Source organism: Acomys minous (assembly GCF_964271855.1).
Source record: "Acomys minous genome assembly, chromosome: 1".
Taxonomy (NCBI): Eukaryota; Metazoa; Chordata; class Mammalia; order Rodentia; family Muridae; genus Acomys; species Acomys minous.
In genome coordinates, this window is record NC_140483.1 from 113,185,089 (window position 1) to 113,197,340 (window position 12,252).

The 12,252-nt window shown below is 40.9% G+C and overlaps 1 protein-coding gene across 1 annotated transcript in view; it reads left to right on the forward strand.

The window, feature by feature from the left end:
• Window positions 1-223: 223 nt before the first annotated feature.
• RP1 (RP1 axonemal microtubule associated) overlaps window positions 224-12,252 on the forward strand; it is a 296,647-nt gene continuing 284,618 nt past the window's right edge. Inside the window, exon 1 of the mRNA XM_084776855.1 lies at window positions 224-284. The gene's annotated coding sequence lies outside the window, so the exon portion shown is untranslated. The remainder of the gene's footprint in view (window positions 285-12,252) is intronic.

Consider the following 12,252-nt stretch of genomic DNA (forward strand, 5'->3'; position numbering starts at 1 on the left):
GACACGTTTGATATTTTAAAAAAAGTGTTCTTGGCTGATGTTGCAGTTTAATGATAGAGAATTGCTTAGCATGAGTGTGGCCCTCAAAACAAGTTGGTTAATTGTGGCTGAGAGCGAACACCACATCAGCTTCATAGCTCTTAGGTCCAGCTGTTTATTATTATCTTCAGCTTTAGCTTTCATTTCAAACTATGTGCATCTGTGTGTGTTTGTGTGGCTATGTGCATGTGAATGTCGGTACCCGAGGAGGCTAGCAGAGGACATTGGATGCCCTGGAGCTGGAGGTACAGGAGGCTATGAACTGGCAGACATGGGTGTTGGGAACTGGACCCTGGTCCTTGCAGGTGTAGCAAGCACGCTTAAGCTAAGCCATCCCTCGGTTGCTCATTGAAGTTAGGTTTAAGTAACCTAGAATTATAAATTTTACATAGCTGAAATGAAAAGGAAAAAAAAAAACATGACAGGGAAGGGAAGCTCTCAGTGAGTGCAGCCAGTGGTGAGGCCTGGGATAGAGCTGCGATTGGGAAAGAACACCCACACACCCTTCAAAGGTAGAGACGCTAATGTCTCTTAGCCTCACTTGCTCTTAGCCAACAGGCTGTGCGATTCAGTCGAAGTAATTTCAGCGTATTTTTCTCACTGTCACAAAGAGCCTTACAACAATCCCTTTCCATTCATACAGTTTCTTTTCTTTTCTTTTTAAAAATTTCAGAATCTCCTTTCTCTAAGCAGAACGTTTCTCTCACTGCCCTAAACTAGGAGCTTAATGGTACTGTCTGGATGGAGTGAGGTTTGCTATGTTTCCTTGTAGTAAATTGGAAGCTGCTAGCAACTTAGTATTCCCCTGTGACAGGGCACAAGGAGCAACCAGGAATGACTTATGTTTTCTGAGGATGCTTCTGATAACTTATGTGACATCTTAAGGATTATTGGTTAGTTTCCAGAGAAGTATAAGCCGAGTCTCTGCTGATTACTCAAGGCAGGAGCTCTGCTGTTCTGCTTGGCTAAAATAATTAGGAATTGCTCCGTAAGTTGACATGTCTTAGGTTAGTTATGTGTGTTGAGGGCAGCTGCATTTTCTTGCTCGCCCAGGGAAAGATGAAATAGATTTGTGCTAGTGTCCCACACATTCTGAAAAACACTCCACACACGAGGCCATTCCCTCCAACAGGGAGACACTGTGGAGAAATGAAGAAAGCCATTTTTCATTATTTTTTTTTAAATTAAATACTTACTAGGTTCTGACCAACTGGCAACAACGTAATAATTTGGCTTAAATTAAAAATAAGTATCCATCAAGCAACAAAATTGTATGTCTTCATTTGAGTTTTAAAGGCATTCTTAGAATGTATAAAGCGCCGCAGCCGCTGGCTGCATGCCAATATTCATGAGCATGTGATGGTGATTCAGGTTAGTGTGGTCACAACCACCTTAGTTTACGCGGATGCACTCTGTGACATCGCATAATCCTGGAACCGCCTAACGGTACCTCTTAGAGCGCATCCCGTTGTTAAGAAATGCATGGCTGTATTTTGACAATTCTTTCTTAGACATCAAACAGCATTTCATTCTCGTACTGTGCAATAATTAGAAATAGCCTTAATTTTTTTCTTTTTATGAAGCAGGATTTTTTTTAAAAAAAAAAAATGTAGCCTAGGCTGGCTTTTAATCCTCCTGTTTCAGCTTCTCAAGTACTGGGGTTCATTTTGAAATTTAGTTTATGGTACATTTAGATTAGTTTAATTTGCTCAACCATTCATGTAGGTGTGAAACTGTAGTGTCGTTTTGCTTCTATTTGTTCCTTCAGGATAACCTAATCTTTTTCATCTTAGTCCCTACCAATTGCAGCCGGGTGACTTGATCGTGGTTATTTTCCTGCATGGGTGGTCCTACTACTATTTCCCATAGCTGCTTCCTGGCTGTCCTAGGACCCTATGTCTAGAATGCCACCCCATTCTTCTTACTCTCCTCTCTCCCCAAATCTCCAGCACTACATAGTAATAACTTTATTTTGGCAAAAACAGTACAGTGATGCTTTTTTTTCCTGAGATTTTATGTTAAAAATGAAACACATTGGCCCAAGTTCTTATTTACTATTTCCTTTCTTTTATGTTGTTTATCAAACCACAATTTTGCCAGGCTTGTACAATGCAAGTTACCCATTTAAATGCAGATGTGACAAGCATTTAGTAAAAGCCATGTTGTCATCTGTTTGTGCAAATATTTCTAGCTGTCTCTGTGCTGGATTCTTCACTTACACTGTATTACTACTTTATAATGTTTATTATAGTTTACAACATTATATTGCTTTATTTATTTAAAAGACTAAATAAATCATTGATTGTTTTATTCCTTTTTATCAAATCCATTATTATATTACTTGAGATCTACTCTGGAACTGTTTGGGAATAGTTTTCTTTCTGTATTGATTGTTCTTCGGTCAACCCAATGGTTTTTGGAGACGTCTCACTGTTTCCTCTCACCATAGTCTCCCCCTTCAGATTATATGATATCAGGATGTTTTATCCTTGCTCAAAAGTCTTCAGAATGTTTTCATGTCACCTCTTTAGCCTGCCATATTCTATTCTCTACAGTATGGCCTCAGCACATACAACACAGTGTTGAAAAGCATTGCTGCCACATGGTTATAGGAACTCACTATTTCTTTTTTTATTTTATTGTTTTGGGTAAATTTTTCTTTAACCCCAGTTTTTCTACCTAGGAGGCACAGAAAATAATAGTCTGTATTTCCTTGGGTTGTGAGGAATGAATAAAACTCTTCATTTAAGCATTAAACAGAGGCCGGCCCGAACAGAGTCATGCTGGGAGCTGCTTACCATCCTCCTCATTGCTATTACTATTGTTATTATTACTGCCCCAGCACTGCTCGATAAGGCTGCCGGTCAGTTTTGTTTATGGAATTTTGTTGATCATCAGTTCAGTTCTACTCTGCATTTTAGAATTATAAATTTGAAATGTCAGCCAGGTGAGGTGTCGCATACCTGTAATCCCAGCATTTGGGGAGGTAGAGGCGGGTGGATCTCTGTGAGTTAGAAGCTAGCCTGATCTTCAAAGGGAGTCCCGGACAGCCACGGCTATACAGAGAAGCCCTGTCTTGAAAAAACAAAAACAAAAAATTTTTCCTTTTTGAAATTTCTGTGAAACTGAGAACTTTGGCTTGGTATTCAATCACCCCCACGCCTGCCTTTTTGGTTGTTCTGGAACCCAACACACAGTCTGTGTATGGAAGGCTGATGCCTCTCCCTTCTCCAATTTCATTTACTATTCCTTATCTTCCTCCCTCTCCTCCTCTTCTTTTTTTCTTCTTCCTTGAGTCAGAATCTCACCCTGAACCCCAGGCTGGCTTCAAGCTTGTATTAGTTCTGCCTCAGCCTCGTAATGCTGGGATAACAGGCATGTGCCACCACACCTAACATCCTCATGTCTGCTTCCTGTCTTTCTTTCATCTATCTGTCTGTCTGTCTATCTATCTATCTATCTATCTATCTATCTATCTATCTATCACCTGTAATCTATCTTACGCATACGGGTGTTTTGCCTGCATGTATTTCTGTTCATCATGTGCACGCCTGGTACCCATGGAGGCCAAAAACGGTGTCAGATCCTCTGAGACTGGAGTTATTGACAGTGTGGGCCACCATGTGGGCACTGGGAACTGAACCCATGTCCTCTGGAAGAGCAGTCAGTTCTCTTAATCAGGGAACAATCTCTCCAGCCAATGAATCCATCAGATGGTGTGGGACTTAGTTACACATGGTTGTGAGACATTATGTGGTACTGGGAATCAAACCCTGGTCATCTGCAAGAGAAGCCAGCGTCACGTAATCTCTCCAGTCCCCCTCAACTGTGATTTTTAGGATCTTTTCCATATAAATGATTACTCCATTCTTTACGTTGTTGATACACACAACACTGTTAATCATTCGTGACTGTTTTCTATCGTTCCTCACAAACTAGTCATAAGCAGTCTGTATGTCAGTTATCCATTAACGTTCTGGGCTTTGCAGTCAAAATGCTCAGAATGTTTCTGCCATTTCTACAGCCTATGGTCTTGGTTTCAGTTATCCTGACTTCCTGCTTGGCTTATTACAGTACCATCCTTATTGTTTCAAATTTGATTGGACTTTTAGCAATACAATCTAGTTGACTATTCTTATTTCCTCTCAAAAGACCCTTAGGATTTCTTGCAAGGCAGAGCATTACTACTGTTCATTTTAATGTCAACGTGCCAGAGATGAGAATTCACCTGAATAGGGAGCCTAAACTAAAACACCAGTCCCGATTGCATTGCTTGATGTTGGAAGATGCACCGTTATTGTGGACAGCACTGTCTGGTATCAGCCCAGGTAAAGCGGTGTGTGAGAAGGAAAGTCACCCCCCCCCCCCTTGGCTTACTTGGCCTTCTTAGCTGTGGCTGAGTTAATTTGTCCTGTTGCTGCTGCTGTTCCCTTTGCTGCTATGAGAACTGAGCAGTCATCGTGGACTAGGGAATCAATGGATCTTCTGGAATCTTCCGGGATTCTAGCACTAGATTGAAACTAAAGAGGAACCCCGTCTTGAAGACTGAGCAACTACCAATTGTCAGTCCCCACCTCCGTTGAGAGACAGCCATTGTGGGTATGACAAGTGCTGAGGCACCCAGCCCCAAGCACCAAGCAGCTATCAGGCTCCTAGCTATCAGCTGTGATTCTGCTGTTATTAGTATTTAAACAGGACTTAATAAATTCATAAATACCCACAAAATTAGAAATCAACTCTATGGTTTTATTTGAAAATGTATTAATTTTCTCGCATATGGTTTCATTGGACAATCTTTTTCTTTCTGCACCATTATGCATTTCTGCCCTCATATTGAGCATTCTATTGTATCTGATAATTGCTCTACTGGCTGACCTTAATACTCTTTGTGTTTGCATTACTACAGTTTGGGTAGAGTGGATCCTAGAGTGGATTTCTGTTAGTTTGTCCTACTTGAATTCGTTGAAATTCTTGGATTTTTGGATTCATGTCTTCCATTAGATTTGGGAAAATTTCAACCATTTTTCTTTAAATATACCCTCTTCCTTCTCTTTTATCCTTCTGAAATTCCTATAACGCATGTTACAATGTGATAGGACTCTACAGTTCCTTAAGTTGCATCCACATTTCTTTTGTTCCAAGTCCTTTAAGCTCAAAAATTTTCATCATTGCCTTTTCAAGCTCTGCTCACTCATTTTTTCTTTCTTTCTTTCTTTCTTTCTTTCTTTCTTTTTTTGCATCTGTATGGTGAATTGTTATTCTAATTCATGTATGTTTTCTGTCTGGAGTTTCTTTTTAGACTTCCTACCTGAACTGATATTCTTATTTTGTTCATACATAATTTTATTGTCTTTATCCATATCCGCTTTTATTTATTTAATCACCTTTAAGATTGTTATTCCTATAGTATTTGTCTTCTCTGTGTGCCATGTGAGAATATTCTGGTAATTTTTGTTGTTTTTCTTACTTTCATTTAAAGTACTTTTCCTTAGTGTGTTCTTGTTGCTGTTGATAGTGTATGTCTATATGTGTGTGTGTGTGTGTGTGTGTGTGTGTGTGTGTGTGTGTGTGTGCGCATGTGTGTTTTAAGTAGTGTGCTTGAACCTTATAACATGGGAACTCTAGATATCAGATTTGCTTTCTTACTCACTGTTTGATGTTCTTTACCTTTTTATTTGTAATATATCTCTTTTCCAGACTACAAAAGAAAGCCTGACATTGGGTGTTTTCTGAACCCATGTCTTTTTTCATATATGATGACTTCTAGCTCTCCCTGTATGCATAATTTCTTTTCACTCTCCTCATCTTTAAATGCCTGTCTTTCTTTTTCTCCTCCATTAATTAATTAATTTATTCATTCACTTTACAACCTGATCGAGGCCCTCTCCTCCTCTCCCCCCATTCCCTCCCCATACCCTTCTCCTCATTTTCTTCTTCCCTTCTCTTCAGAGAACGGGAGGTCCCCCTTGCACACTATCCCTCCCTAACATATTAAGTCATTGCATGACTAGGCACATCTTCTCTTACTGAGGCCATACAAGGCAGCCCAGTTAGGGGAATGACATCCAAAGTCAGGTTTCAGAGTCAGAGAGGGCCCCTGCTCCTGTTGTTGGGGGATCCACATGATGGCCAAGGTGAAAAATCTGCCACTTATGTATAGAGGACCTAGGATCAGTTAATGCATGCTTTTTGCTTGGTAGTTCAGTCTCTGTGAGCCCCCATGGCCCCACCCCAGGTTAGTTGACTCTGTAGGTCTTCTTGTGGGGTCCTTGACCCCACTAGCTCCCCCAATTGTTCCCTCAACTCTTCCATGTGACTCCCTGAGCTCTGTCTGATGTTTGGCTGTGGGTCTCTGCATCTGTTTCCACCGGCTGCTGTGTGGAGCCTCTCAGAGGACAGTTATGCTGGGCTCCTGTCTGCAAGCATAGCAAAGTAACAATAATAGTGTGAGGGATTGGTTCTCTCCCATGGGATGGGTCTCAAGTAGGGCCCCATCTTTGCTTGGCTATTTCCCTAATTTTTACTCCGGTTTTGTCCTTGCACATCTTGTAGGCAGCAAAAAATTGGGTCAAGGTTCTGTGGGTGTGTTTGTCTTCTTATCCCTCTACTGGAAGTTGTGCCTGGCTATAGGAGGTGGCTACTTCAGGCTCTACATCCCGCCCTTTGGAAGACAGCTTCACTGCAGAAATTCCAATGCCTAACTGCACTGAACCTTCCCACATCCAGTGAATATGAAATGGAAGGACAGACCATCTGCAGGTGCTCATATATGTGTAGGTAGCCACACTGTTGTTCAGCTGATGGAAACAGTAAGGAGCAGCATGTGGAGATGGGGCTGGACCTGCAAGAGTGCTAGCTTGGCCTGGGTCCACTAGCATAGAATAAACCTTAACTCTCCACATTTTGCTCTCTGCTTGGCCCTTTACTGGCCAGTTTTTCCATAACACAGTACACATTCACAAAAATATTTCTGCTTCCACATGTGGTCAGAGAAGAGTTCCTTTAATAGTTATTTACTGGAGGAACTGAAATGTTCCTGAAAATTCAAGATGATAAGTATGTTTCTGGTGTCTAATGAGAGTGTAGACTGAGGAGTCATTCATGATGGGACAGCGCAGAAGGTTCTGGAGAATTGATTTATGAAAAGAGCCTGTGGAACCCACTCTGCTCACCAGAAAATGCCAATGTCGTGTGGAAAGGTAAGGAGTCAAGAAAAGGTTCTAAGACAAACCAGAGCTGAAGAAAGAAAGAGATTTGTGGTAAAAAAATTAATCATGATGTTTGGATAAGGAGCCAGTCTTTTGTGTGACAAGATATTTTTTTTTTCTGGGGAGAGGCAACACACATGTCTATTCACCCAAGATAGGAACCCCATGACAGACAAAGTTTAGATACTACTAAAGTCCAATTTGGTGAGCCAATGAGTTTTATTGGGGTTACTTACAAGAATGTGGGTAAGGAGTTACAGGAGAAGAAATGATGCAAAGACAGCTGCATGATCAAAGCCCATGCCAACATGGGTGACATCTTACACAAGCTGAGGACCTGGAGCATACTGCACAGCCTGCAGCCAGCTCAGCAGGTTGGAGAATGTCCTTTCCATGTGACTCAAGTTGGTCTAAATCTGTTCCAGGTAGCTCAGCTGGTTTAGGCTTCTTCCCTGAAGCTGGTAGCTTCTTTTCATCTTGGCTCATCTCAGAATCTTCTTTGCAGCTTGAGTTGTTTGAGAGAGACTCTCAGGTGTCTTTTTCTGGGAAGGAAGGGTCTAGTGAATCTGGTCTGTTTCAGGGACTTCTTGAAGCTCCTTTGAGTTGTTTACCTTCTGTTTTAAGGGGCTTCCCCAGGAGATACAAAGTTTCAGGCTTAGAGGAAATTGCTACACAACACAGACAAAGTAAAGGAGAGATGGTGCAGAGTCCGGGGATAAGGCTTAGTGGTAGGGTACTTGTATGAGGCTCTGGTTTCAATCCTCAGTGCAAAAAAAAAAAAAAAATACAGGAATGAAAATAAGGAAGAAAAGAGAACTTAAGCGAAAATTTGGAGCACATTGAAAAGGAAAAGTGGTCAAAACCATGGCGTAAGATACATGGGATAAAAAACAAAACAAAACAAACAAACAAAATAGATACATGGGTTGATACAAAATCAGAATAGTAAACCTGTGTCCGATCACAATTTGCATGCCATACTAGAGTATAGGGGCAGTTTATTCCAGGCTATGAGGAACAGGGGGTATGTTTTAGAAGAAGGCTGATACGGAAAAATGATTATTTTATTGTTGAGCATCTATTATGATGATGAGTTCTGTTGACTTGAATTCAGTTAGCTCTCCTATCCATAGGTTTTTCATTTGTAGATTTAGCAAATGAAAAACACTCAAGCTTTCATCTGCACTAACCATATAGAGACATTTTCTTGTCATTACGCCTTAAACAACATGGTACAAGGACTTGACAAATAGCGTTACACCGCATTAGACAGTATTTGTACAACAGTGATGACTTGACAAGTATGGGTTAATATAAAACATTACACCATTTCCTGTAAGAGACTTGAGATCCTGTAGAACTTAGTGTCTGGAGGGGTCAGGGGTCCTGAAATCAACTCCTCACGCACAGAGAGGGACAACTGCATACATTATTTATTTGACCCACCCTTCGAGCTTATAAAGTACGCATTGCTGCATGTGTTATAACAAGGGGAGTAGGACATAGAGAAATTAAGTGACTAGACCAAGGTTACAAAACTAAACTGAGGAGGAAGCAGTTCAACCGAAGTTTGATCAACTTCAAAGAGCGAATAAGCACTGCCACCTTGTTCCTCATGACTGGACTATAATGTCATCAGGAACCAGACAAGATTTATGAATACAGAGGTGACAAATAGGCAGTCTCATGACTGTTGAAGGTGTCAGAGGGATGATGCTTAATGCGAATTCTTGAATAGAGGCTTCTGGAGTTCTCCAGACTCATTAATCAAATATTGGTCTAGGATCATTGGCATTACAAAGCACCAGCTTCGCAGAAACCATAGTCTTTGACACACTGTGGTGTCTGAGAGAGCACAGAGGAATGGGCTGGACACCAGGTACACTTGATCTCCATTCTCAACTGAGTTTATGGGAGTGTAGTGTGTACTACAGGAGACACTTAAAAAAAGACAGCCTAGGCTGGAGAGATGGCTCAGCCATTAAAGGCTAGGCTCACAACCAAAAATATAAGAAAAAAACAGCCTGCTTTCTGCAGCCATATAATTAAGAAGTTTTACCTTTCTTAAGAGGCCCCTACATAATCCTTTGGCACTTGGCGTTCTTTCAGTGTTGAAATACAACAGATACATGTGAGCTGTTTATCACCCACAAACTGTAGGATCAATGATAAAACTAGAAATGTTACTTATGCAGGCCATATCTAACCTGAATTCTTTAACTGCACTTTGAATTGGAGCTGATAATGATGCCACCATGAAAACACAGATTTCTTTCTTTCTTTTTTATTAATTTATTCTTGTTACATCTCAATGGATATCCCATCCCTTGTATCCTCCCATTCTTCCCTCCCTCCCATTTTCCCCTTACTCCCCTCCCCTATGACTGTGCCTGAGGGAGACTTCCTCCCCCTGTATATGCTCATAGGGTATCAAGTCTCTTCTTGGTAGCCTGCTATCCTTCCTCTGAGTGCCACCAGGTCTCCCTATCCAGGGGACATGGAAAACACAGATTTCTTGTTGGTTCATGAATTATGGCTACATGGACAGTGATAACTATAGTTAGTTTATATCAAGTTAAACACCGTTGCTCCTCTTGTCTACATTTCTCTGTTTTCCATGCCTTCTCTCCCCTTTCAATAGGTGGCTTGTGACAAAGTCAGTATGAATAGGTGAAGCACACCGTGATGTGCTTGGAGACAATCATCTGGACCACATGCTTAACCTGGTTCTTCCCTCCCAGGGAACTTTCTTATTCAGTGCACAGGTAGGAAGCCCAGTGGGAGACTCGATTAGGTGAGGCTACTTTCAGTCAGTTAGCCTTTAGAAGGGTTGGGAGTATTATACGAGACTTCATGGGTAACATACTCAAACTCCTTTCTGATTAAGCAGTAGCAGAGGAGTGCAGAAGCAGTGGCCTTGCTATGGCATGCTTTGCTGAGTAGCCACATCGTTTACACTTGCAGCCACGTGCGTTATAATTCCACCTGCTGTGGTCATAGTAAAGACTAGATAAATCGTATGAAAAAGTTCTGTGTCTTTTTCTTGTCACTATCATGAGTAAATAGCATCTCACAATCATCTATCAAAGAATGACTCATCAGTTAGGACTGGGCTCCACAACTCTGCATTTTGATTGGTTGTAGTGTTCTGTAATGGTCTTCATCTGCTGGAAAATTTCCTTGATGAGGGGTGAGAACGACACTTACTTGCACGTGTAGGGATGCATATTTAAAATGTAGTTAGGTATCATCTTGGCTTAGTAAATTGATGGTTGTATGTTAAACTCTAAGACATGTGGCTTCCCTAGCTGTGGATAGTTGGCTAGGTTTCCAGTACTAGGTATGATTTCCCTGTTATTAACTGGGCTTTAAGTCCAGTTAGAGAGCTGTAAGATCCAGAGAAATAGGAGGTTTTCTGTGAGATTATGTCTCCTAGAAATGTCAGAGAAGCTACACCTATGGTGTGTCACCAACATGGCTGTCCAAACATGAATTGAACAAGAACTACCACAATAGACATGCTTACCCGGAAGGGAGAGAGTGCACAGGGCCTTAACCATACGCAAAAACTAAAAGCTACAATAAAGAAATGTTGAAAGTTGGAGCAATAGTTCTCCCCAGGGAATAGCACACTGGCTGATTGTACAATAGCAGATTGTCATCCATGAAAACATACACTTACCAATAGCATTATGCAGCCTGAACAGGTTGTATTTATATGCTTAGGAACACACACACATACACCAATTAAAGAAAAAGAGGCCATGAATTTGAAAGAGACCAAAGTGGAACAGACGGGAGGGGTTGGAGGGAGGAGAGGGAAGGGGGAAAAGATATAATAATTATTATTTTTTAAACAAGAAGGAAAATTAATTGGACTATTATAATAGGTAACTCAAAGTTCCATGATCTGGTAACACCAAGCAGGAATGGGGGTCTTTCCGGGTTGCCCGTATTTCCCTGCATTTTTTAGCCTATGGTGAATTACCCTCTTGTGTGCAGGGGATCTGCTGTGCTTTCAGGGCTGTCAGGGCTGTCAGGGCTGTCAGGTTCAGCAGGAAACGCTGCTTGGCTTAATTTCGTAGAGTCATTTCAGGTGCCAGTATAAGCTCTCAGCTGTATTTTTCACCGGGGTTGATTATCTTTGTGGTTTTTCTATGTCCACTCTTAAGCCTTTCCTACTTTCTTTCTTTCTTTGTTCTTCTCTCATACAATGTATCCCTGGCCACAGAAATTTTGAAAAGCCAAACAGAGAAAAAGAACAACCTCCCACTCCAAAAGAAAGATTCAATGACAGACCATTTTTTTTAGCAGCATAAGTTTTTTTTTAAACATAAGTAAATGAGGCAATTAGAAGAGAGATATTTGCAGTACTTTCTGCAGAAAATGATGCCTGTAGGAGAGACAATCTAAGCAAGACTCTTAACAGGGAGACTTCAGACTCTCAGCGTGCTAGGAGCCACTTTGTTTCCCCGGCTGTGGCAGCCTGGAGGTGAGCTCTTTCTGGTGATTAACATCACCTTGGATTAAACTAATTGGCTGTACCCAATCCCCGAGTGCACATGCTAATGATAAATACAGAGACATTTGTTTCTTTACACGAAACAAGCTGGTTGCATATTCAGTGACGTTTACATGATCCACTCAAACGACTCAGTTCTTTCTTCATAAAGAAGGGTTCAAGTTCTGGTAAGTAGAAAGCTATATAAAATATTTCTTCTAAATTTATGCTTTGTTCATTTTATTTTGTTTTTTTCCCCTTTCACAGTTAGATTGCAAGCCACTCTTTTATCATTAACCAGTAGAAAAATAAATGTTACTAATTATTACAGTCTGTTACTCAGATCTGACAGCAATTTCTGAGTATGCTGATATTGAAGTAAGAGAAAGCTTTAGTGTCAGGAAATTGTGATTCCAGGTTGGAGAGATATGAGGAAGTTTTATTGTATTTTTGCTTATAATAGCATTACCTATTTAACATAGAAAGCTTCAATGTGTTAATGAA